Raw genomic sequence first — 10,441 nt, 5'->3', positions numbered from 1 at the left:
GTGACCAGTTTGACTTTTAACATATTTAATATGTGTAGAAATTCATTCCCATTGCCAGTCACTGAATCGTTTCTGGGAAATTAAAGATTTGAATTGTAAGTAAACACAAAACATTTTTCCCACAGCTAGGATGATGTACCCTCTACTTAAGTCACTGAGAGAGAAATATTTTAGTTTAAAAAGCTTTTAAAGCACAAAATTATGTAACAAATGTAAAACTATTTTTATATACAAAAAAAATTTGTTCCAGATTCCTATAAACACAAAAGCTATTCTAGTGGAAGGACCCCCTTTTTGTCCTTTGTAAGCTGTGCAGAGGAGAGGAGCTTGCAAAGCTGCTGAACCTGTGAGCTGTTCAACCATGGGTACTCAAGTATGTGCTAAGGGTGTTTTCCTTCTCGTCAACTGAGCCAGTTCCATGAAAACAGAAAATGAAAGAGACTCATGATGGTTAAATTTTCATCTTCACTAAAAACATAGTGCACATTAATGGCCAACCATCTTCCACTCAAAAATTTCCCCACTTTAAAACTGATGTTGGGCACCACCCATAAGAAAACAATATAGCTTTCAGATACACAATGGAAGATGCCCCTCCCACCAGTTCTTTCTCAGGCACAGAAATAGCAGGAAGCAAATTCTGCCACCCCAGCGGACCTGTGACCTAGAGAACAGTTAGGATCTCTCCTCACCAGATTACTAGACACAGTGTCATGCTCATTCCCTGCCTGCTCTGAATGAATTCACAGACCAGAGCCACATACTCTGTACATTCAAGAGAAAAATTAAAATTCAGAAAAGTGCAAATAATAACACCTAGTCTTTTTCATAATTTCCCTTCTATGAGCTGTTGGAACATCACATAGGTTGAAAAACAGCAAGAAAAGAATAGTTGTACGCCTCAGTATTGGTGTCTACACGTGTAGCTTTATTCATTCTCTCTCCCTCTTTTTTACTCATTTCCTGTTCTTCTTTACCTTCCCTGGAGTTCCACCTTTAGAATTGCTACAGAAAATTCTTCAGGGCCTTCAGGATGGTCGTCATCAAGGATTTAAACAAGCAGACTCTTCACCATCTCTCTGGCTTCAAAGAGGAGCTCTCCTGATGCAGAAACAAAATCTGAGCCAGCATCTGCTGTCCCGCTCACAGTCTTGTACCAGAGTCTCACCAGGCCAAAATATCCACCCTAACGGATGATCGTGACATTAACCTAGGCAAAAAGCATTTTCTCATTTGATTTGTATGTCTAATCTACCAGACAACATTGTCACTAATTAAAGACTATTTACCAGGATTATGTCGAAATTAAACATGAATTTATAAAGTATATGCTATATGTTAAAATAATGTTAGGAGCAATTTAATGTGTTTGTGAAAAACTTTAGACTATGAACAAGGGAATACTTTTAAAGAACATTCACAACATCAAAAACAAAAACAACATTAATTATTTTAAGTAAGTCACACCATACCCCCAATGCTTCCTCCGATACTCGAAGCTGCACCTGTGAAAAGGAAAATCGGCCATAGGGAAAGTCACTGGCCACCACAGTGATGTTGGCCATGCTTCTGGAGTCACTCAGCACTCCTCCCTCGCTGACTTCAGTGAGCTGATACTCATAGAAAGACTTTTCCTCAGGAATATTATCATTCAAAGCCTAGAGAAGGATGAAAACAATCATTAACAGTAAAATCTGTAAAACTTAAACATTCCTTTTACATAAAAAGCAGCAACAGATTCTGCAATATTACCAACCTCCTCATGGCCCACCCCAACACCACACACACACACACACACACACACACACACACACACACAGAGTGAAGGGCATAATAAGCCAGCAACATTGATACCTGTATCACTACAATGGCTGCAGACTGTCCATCTTGCATTGTCAGTTTTCCTGACGTTTGAGCAAATACCCCCACAGAAGGAGGGATGATTCTCCAGAACACTGTAACCTCTTCCCAGATTGCTGGGCTGTGAACAAGGCTACAACAATACAAAAATGTATATTCAATACATTTTGATTGCTGGTACTTTTCCTAAATGTTTACTGAATCTTTCAACAGTAACCAATTTTCATTTATTTCAAGAACTTAATACTTTTAACTAAACTTGTCTATCAATTATAAACTGCAAGAAAGTACTTAGAAAATACTGAGCTGGTGTAGTGTCAATGTATGACAAGCATATTGGCAAAAACTGAACATTAATAATGGGAGGGAATAAAAAGAAGTTGTTACAGATTTTTACTACATAGGGCATAAAATATGAATAGCATAACAAACTTCTCCAAAGAATAATAAACACTTCATACATGTGCATACTAATGTAAAAGGATAAATAATCATCTTTGGATAACTATCACAAAGATAAAATATTGAGTCAAGGGCTGGGGATGTGGCTCAGCGGTAGCGCACTCGCCTGGCATGCGTGCGGCCCGGGTTCAATCCTCAGCACCACATACAAACAAAGATGTTGTGCCGCCGATAACTAAAAAATTAAATATTAAAAAAAAATATTGAGTCAAATCTGGCCACTTCATTGATGGCTGCCACCTCTATTCCTCATGAGGAAATTTGAGAGAAACAGACATTCCTATGATCATACTAATTTAGTTATATGATAAGTCCTGACATTGTAACACTTAGAATAAAAATCTTTGACCTTGATGCTTTTTTAAAAGATGGTTTCCAGCTAAGGCAAACATGCTAACAAAGATGGAATATATCTCCTATATTGCACATTTAGCTACAGGATAGGGCTGAAAGCATGGACTTTTGATCTCAACGCCAGGAGCTTTCCTTGGTGTAGGTTATGCAAATCATCCATTAGTCTGAAACTTTTTTGGGATCTAATTTCTATTTCAGTCAAAAAGGTGCAGCATTTCCAAATGATGCTACATCTATGTAAAATCATGATGCACGAACACTGTATATGCACTAAGAATGGTGTACTACGACTAATCCTTTAAACAATGTCATAACCCCGTAGAAGCAAAGAAAAATCTTGAAGCTCTTACCTGATGATAGCAGTACCATTATATTTAGCTGAAGGCTCCCCGATGAGGACATGCCTAGATGATGGAGCTATCCCAACTTCTCCTGGCGCTCCTCTTTCTCCCAGAATGATTATTGATGCACTACCTAAGTTGATGATGACACATAACACAAAAGGATAACTCCCCAAAATACATACAGTAATGCTAGAATTTTCCTGACCACAGATTTTGCTTTTTGTCACAGACCCATGAATAGGATGGAGTTTTGATAGCAAAAAAGACATGTAACAATACAAAGTTTTTATAATTAAATTCTGGGCCATTTTTTACTGTGATTATTGTTGATAGAACACACAACAAAAATTTTCTTGAAACATTCTCTACTGATCCAAGCAACAAGTCATCACAGGAACCACATGATGCCTGTTTCTGAAGTGTCAAAATACGTAGTTTCTAGTTTCAGATGAAAACAGGTAAACACTACATATCAAACATAATGTGATAGTTTAAAATAATGTTGAATTATAAAAATAATATGTTTCCAAATTTAGGAAATCAAAACCATTATTAATATTTCAAATAAATAATTCCAAACTTACATAAGACAAGCACATCAGAGCACATATGGAGCATGCATGAGGCCCTGGACTTCATTCCCAGCAGAAAGAAAGAAAGAAAGAAAGAAAGAAAGAAAGAAAGAAAGAAAGAAAGAAAGAAAGAAAGAAAGAAAGAAAGAAAGAAAGAAAGCACATGACAAAAATGGGATTACATTGAGCATGTTGTTCTGAAACCTACTTTATTACCATAACAATTACCCATGTAATTGTTATTCATTTTCAATGTAGTTGTCTCTCTGCCACATCATTTTGAATGATTGCATAGCATTCTGCCACATTTAACCAGTCTCCTAATATCACATCATTTAGGAAGCTACCATAATTAATTTTATAATGTTGCTTCATAAAAATTTTTTATTTAAAAAGTCACAGCTGAGAAATATGAAATCTGACCTGTCTTACCAACATGGGGTATTATAATGTTAATTTTAAAATGTACTTACCTGAATACATCTTTATGATTTAGCAAAATTTTAGGAATTAGAAAACCTAACATTGCCTATCTCTGTAACTACTAATTATCTGCTTTAATCTACTTTTTAATTTCCAAAATTTTTCTTACCTTTTGCAGGAGATATTTCTACCTCATCAATTGGTAACAGCTGAATTGTATAATGCCTGTCATTTTCCAGCATGGTGTCTTGCAGTGCATGCAATACAATGGTCTTCTGAGACTCCATCTATAGCAAATGAGAAGAACAATAAATCTTCCAGATTGACCAAAGTCAAACTTTGAGTGTTTTTATTAGCAGAATAAGGTTTTATCCTAACATTCCTTCTTGAGAAGTTCCGGAGGTCTGTCTCTGTTGGGCAAGGTCCACGTGTCCATTTGAATTTAGATAAGCCAGTTTCTACAGTGTGTCTGTGTTTCAGTTTATGATTTAAAACTCTTTTAAGTGGCTAAACTTGATTCATTTTAGTGTTTAAGTAAAACCACAGAATTAAATAATAATTTATAAATGTAAATTCTGTGGAACAAATTTAGATACAACTATACTTCTGTAAAAATAAATCAATTCAATTTAAAAAATACATTTTTTGTATGTTTTTTAGTTTTGATATCAAATTGTTACCAGCTGACTCTAGTTTTTGTAACACTACACCCTGGAGATATGAAACTCTATAATTTTTTAAAAATGATTTGCATGTGTGTGTGTATTAAAAAGTCAAAACCCTAAGAGTGCATGGACTATGAACTAGGTAAAAAGAATTTCCACTTGGAAAATTACCTGTTTATTTCTAATTTGTTTATCATTCACACTGGGTCAACTTCAATGGTAAGTGTTCAGAAGACAGACCTTAAATAATCATAAGTGTTCCGTTTTTTTCCACCATTGGCAATGACGTTAGCTGCAGATTTTTCATAGTTCCTCATTATTAGATTATTTCTCTCTATTCCTACCTTGCCAAGAGATTTTATGATGGCTTTAAAATTTTATCTGATGCCATATTTTTTTCCACTTAAATTGAGTTAATAGTGGAATTTTTTTTCCTTTTATTCTATGACTGTTGTGAAATGCACTGCTTTGTTTTTATATACTAAAGTAGCCATTCTGGAGGAAAGAACCCACTGTTTTGTGAATTTTTATATATTGCTGAATTCAATTAGCTAATATTTGTAAGGGATAATGGAGTCCATGTTCATGAGGGACATTAGTGTGTGTGGTTTGCTTTGTTTTGTTTTCAAATGTTCTTAATTGGGTTGAGTAGTAGGGTTTTACTTGTCTCACATTTTCACATGCAATTTGCATAAAACTGGTTTATTTCTTCTTTAACTGTTTGATGGAATTTACTATTAAAGCCCTCATAGATGAGTTTTCTTAGAGGAAATACCTTTTATATGAATGAAATTTAATTTCCCATATTGTGGACTAGTCACATTTTCTGTTTCTTCATGTGTCAGTTTTGACAGTGTGTCTTTTTCAAAGGATTTTCCCATGTCATCCAAGTTATTAAATTGAATGATTTAAATTGTGCATAGTATACTCATATTATTATCCGTTATACTGATATCTCTCTTCATTCCTGATATTAATAATTCACATTTTCTCTTAATTATTAAATCACTCTTGCCAGAGGAGTGTTAATTTAGCAATTAAATAGAGGCTTTTCAATTTTATTGATCTTTCAAAGAATCAACTTTTGATGTTACTGGTTTTTCTTTATTGTGTATCTATTCATATTCACTGGTTTCTAATCTTGTCTTTACTATTTTCTTCTTCCACTTAACTTAGATTTAATTTACTCTTTTCTTTCTAATGCCTTAAGATGGAAGCTTAGGAAACGTATTTTAAATCAAATTAAATTTCTTCTTTACTAATACAAGCATTTACACGCATATGTGCTTTAAAAAACTCTTTCAAATTTTACTCTGTTTTATTTTCCTTTATCGGTCAGTTTGAAATATTTTCCTTGTAATTATTTTTTTAAACTCATGGGTTATTTGGGAGTATGTAGCTTTTTTCTACATTTGGGGGGATTTGCTTGCTACTTTTTTGGTTTTGTCATCTAATTTAATGCCATTGCAGTCAAAAAACATGCTGTGCTTTGTAATCCAGGACTTTTATATTTATGAAAACTAGATTTTGGCCCAATAGTTGGTTTATCTCTACTGTTTCATATCAAATAGAAAAGAATGTGCATTCTACTCTGGTAGGATTTCATTTTGTAAATATCAGTTAGATTAAGTTGAATCATAGTACTATTCAAATTTATGCTATTTCTTATTTGGGTATCATCTGCTTATTCTATCAATCATTGAAAGGAAATTATTAAAATTGACAACTATAATTGTGTATTTGTTGATTGATCATTTTAATTCTGCCATTTTCTTTTTATTATTTTTAAATTGTCTGTGAATGTTGAAAATATTGTAAATGCAAACAGTGGACTGTCCACACCAATTAAAAGGTTAAATTAAATCTGCATGCAGAAATGTGGATGACTTTAATAGTATATACTGAAAGAAAAATTGAAAAGCAGACACAATGCATTTAAGAGTGAGTGACAGGATGAGGAGGGATTTGACAAATGGTATTTAAAGGGCAGAAGCCAGGTACTTTGGTGAGCACCTGTAATCCCAGCTACTCTGAAGGCTGAGATGAAAGGAACACTTGAACTCAGAAGACCAGCCTGGGCAAAATAGTGAGACCCCAGGTCAGAAACAACAAACAGGGCATGGTGGTGCACAAATATAATCTCAGCTACTTTGGAGCCTGAGGCAGAAGGATCACCAAATTCAAGGCCAGCCTCAGGAACTTAGGAGACCGATTTCTCAAAAATTTAAAAAGCGCTGCTGACGTAGCTTAATGGTAAAGTATCCCTGAGTTCAAATCCCCAGTACTAAAAAGCAAAATAAAACGAACAAAAGAAATGTACAGATAAAGGACAAAGACTAAATAGAAATAAAAGGCCATCCATTGTCCAATGGAAATAGTGCTGAAGGCTGAAGACCAGAAGAGGATCAATACAAAATGTGCTCCTAAGATTCAGGACAAAAACAAAAAGAATGAAACATAAAATCAGTAATAGTCTGTGCCAAGCATGGTGGTATCCATCTACTTGGGAAGCTGAGGTGGGAAGTTCTGTTGAACCCAGGAGTTCAAAACTAGCCTGGGCAACATAGCAAGACCTTGAAACCTCATCTCAAAAACAAACAAACAAATAGGATTCCTGTGTTTTAACAGCAAGGGGAAAAAATTATAAGAAAACAGGATGCATTCAGCAAGAAACAAGTGGAACATATAAGAACAAAGGAAAACAAAATCTGAAAGGTGAAGATTAAAAAAAAAAAAACATTGAAATGTGTATATAAAATTCCAGGTTCCTGGATGGAAGCACTAGATTTTCCTTATGAATTAGGCTCCTGTATTTCTGCCTGTGGTACTATTATTAACCAGGAAGGTGCCAGAGATAACTTAACATTGACAATACAGGCCATGAGAAGAATGTCAGTGATAATTAACTACAGCAAGTGTCTCTAGCCTATCGATTGCAGCTGTGACTATAATCTCAGGTCATCCATTGCTTGTTTTTCTTCTTGAATGGAGCCAACTCCCCTTACAGATATTAAATCTGTGACTTTTTACAGTTTACATTATGATGTAACCACTTGTCCTCTAAAAGATTGAACTCCAGTATTGAAATTTTTCAGTAAATTTAGGAGATGAGAGATGAGTTAATTTTTTAAAATTTTTCCTATTAAGAGCATAAATGGAATTTATAGTTAGAGTTGACTTTTTTGTATAATAATTCTCCCTAGATGCAACCCTTATTCTAGGCAACAGAAAGGACTGAAAAAGTGATTATGCAACAGATGCTGAGAAGGGGCTGGTTTGGGGAAGGGTTCTAAAGATACGGACAAGAGGTTTGGGGACAAAAGGGATGTGGGGTGCTTAAGAAAGAAGAGTCAAGGAATACCTCAGATGGATGAACTCCATAGTCTCCACTTTTACTGTCACCACCCTGGTGCAAGGGAGGTGCCACCTCTTCTTTCCTGGAATTCAGAAAATGGCTCCTTGTAAGGACTTCTGGTCTCTCTCTGTCCTTGCCCTCTACAATCTACTTTCCACCCAGCAAGGTATCCTCTTAAAAGTGTAAAGCAGGTCAGATCCCTTTCCTCTTCAAATTCTCCTTTGGATTCCATGATATTTTAAAAAAGCTGAGCCCCCAAGCTTACTGCTGTCTGCCATTACGAGGATTTTTTTCTGGCTCCACCTCCATCTCCGCTGTAGATGGCTCTGCTGTACTAGGGGCTCACCAAGCTCAATCCTACCTCAGGACCTTTGCATTTGCTACTTAGTCTGCCTGGGATGTTCTTTCTGTCTGCATTGTATGTTTCTCATTCTTAAAATCACAGCTGAGATATCATTTTTTCAAAAAAATCATACTTTGCACCAACACCCCATCTAAATTAGATTTGTCATTCTGGGATTTCTCTCTTTGTTTTGTTTTATGCACTTTATAACACATTCCATGGACTCTCTGTTGATTTCTATAACTTTTGTGTCCTTTACTTAGCTCCCTGAGGGTGAAGCCAGGGACCACACAGACTTGGCCAACCCACGTTCACCCTATCTGATTTCAGGACAGGCATTCAGCGTTTGTGTGTGTGTGTGGGGGTGGGGGGGTTGCTCAGTGATTTATAGGCCTTTTAACATAAACAGCCAGCTTATGAAAAGAGTGTTTCCTCATTTTACAGATGAGGAAACCGAGGCACTCATGACCTCTCAGTGCCTCGGTTTCCTTTTCTGTAAAATGGGAATAGCAACATTTATTTCACAAGCTGGCCAAGATTGAAACTCACTTCTGTCTAACCTCACTCATTGCCTGTACATACACGTACACAAAGAGGGGATACTCTGGAAATAAACACACACACACACACACACACACACACACACACAAACACACACATACACATTTGCATATGTATACACTAGGGATTAAATCCAGGGGTGCTTTAACACTGAGTCACATCCCCAGAACATTTTTTAAATAACTTTATTTTTTTTATGTGGTGCTGAGGATCAATCCCAGTGCCTCAAACATGTTAGGCAAGTGCTCTGCCACTGAGGTACAACCCCAGCCAAGAACTTTTGATTTTTTTAAAATTTTGTGACAGGGTCTCCCCTAAGTATGTTAGGGCCTTACTGAGTTGATGGAGCTGGCCTTGAACTTGCGATCCTCCTGCCTCAGTCTTAGTCTTCTGAGTCACCAGGATTACAAGCATGTACCACAGCGCCCAGCTACAAATACTTTAAATGAATAAAAGACTGAAAATGTTACAGTGGCCAAGCATGTGCACACTTGTAATCCTAGCAGAAGGCTGGGGAAAGAGAATTGCAATGTTGAGGCCAGACTCAGCAGTTTGGTGTTGCCCAATGCAAATTAATGAGACCTGTCTCAAAAATATTAAAAACAAAATGACTGGGGATGTGGCTCAGTGGAAAACCTCCCCTGTCCAAAAAAAGAAAGAAAGAAAGAAAGAAAGAAAGAAAGAAAGAAAGAAAGAAAGAAAGAAAGAAAGAAAGAAAAGAACAAAGAAAGAGGAAGGATAAAATAAAATGTTAACCCTTAATAGCCAGGCTTGGCAATGTAATAAGACCCTATCTCAAAATTTAAAAAAAAATAGAAAGAGCAAGGGATGTAAGTCAGTGGCAGGGCACCCCTGGGTTTATTGGTAGAATGTCCCATTATAGAAAAAAAAAAGGAGGGAGAGAGGGAAGCCAAGGAACATTAAACCATTAGTCTTAAATTTGGGTTTGTCAGACATAAAATCCATATTTGATCTCTACCTCTCATAATGATATGATGGGATACCCATTCAATTTTTGATGGGAGATTGTGGAGAGAACATGAGCTTTGGGGCCAAGCCATCCTGAATTGAAGTCCCTGCCTTGCTGATTACTAATGCTACCTCAAGCAAGTCACTTCACATCCCTGAACCACTTTTTGCTAATCTGTAAAATGGGGAGGATAGTTAACCCTGATTCTTAAGGTAGCTGGCTGAAGTGTGACTTTGAAAAAGCCTCTGAGTCTGTTTTTTTTCCTCTACTATTCTTTAATTTTATGACATTCCATGATTTTTGTTGACCTATGCTACTATAGCTTATTAGACCCACTCAACCTGCCTATCTAGCCATACGTCTACCTCCTCAGGCCTTGTAATCAAACACCCATCCACCCACTCTCCCACTCCTAACACGCTCATACACACATACATGCATACACACACAGATACATATATCCACCCATCCTTTTTCCATCCATCCACACATTCATCCATTCATTTATCCAATCCATTGATACTTATGAGGC

The sequence above is a fragment of the Ictidomys tridecemlineatus genome, unplaced genomic scaffold, assembly GCF_052094955.1.
Source record: "Ictidomys tridecemlineatus isolate mIctTri1 unplaced genomic scaffold, mIctTri1.hap1 Scaffold_42, whole genome shotgun sequence".
Lineage (NCBI taxonomy): Eukaryota > Metazoa > Chordata > Mammalia > Rodentia > Sciuridae > Ictidomys > Ictidomys tridecemlineatus.
The sequence above is the reverse complement of the archived record's forward strand: the minus strand, read 5'-3'. Positions refer to the sequence as shown.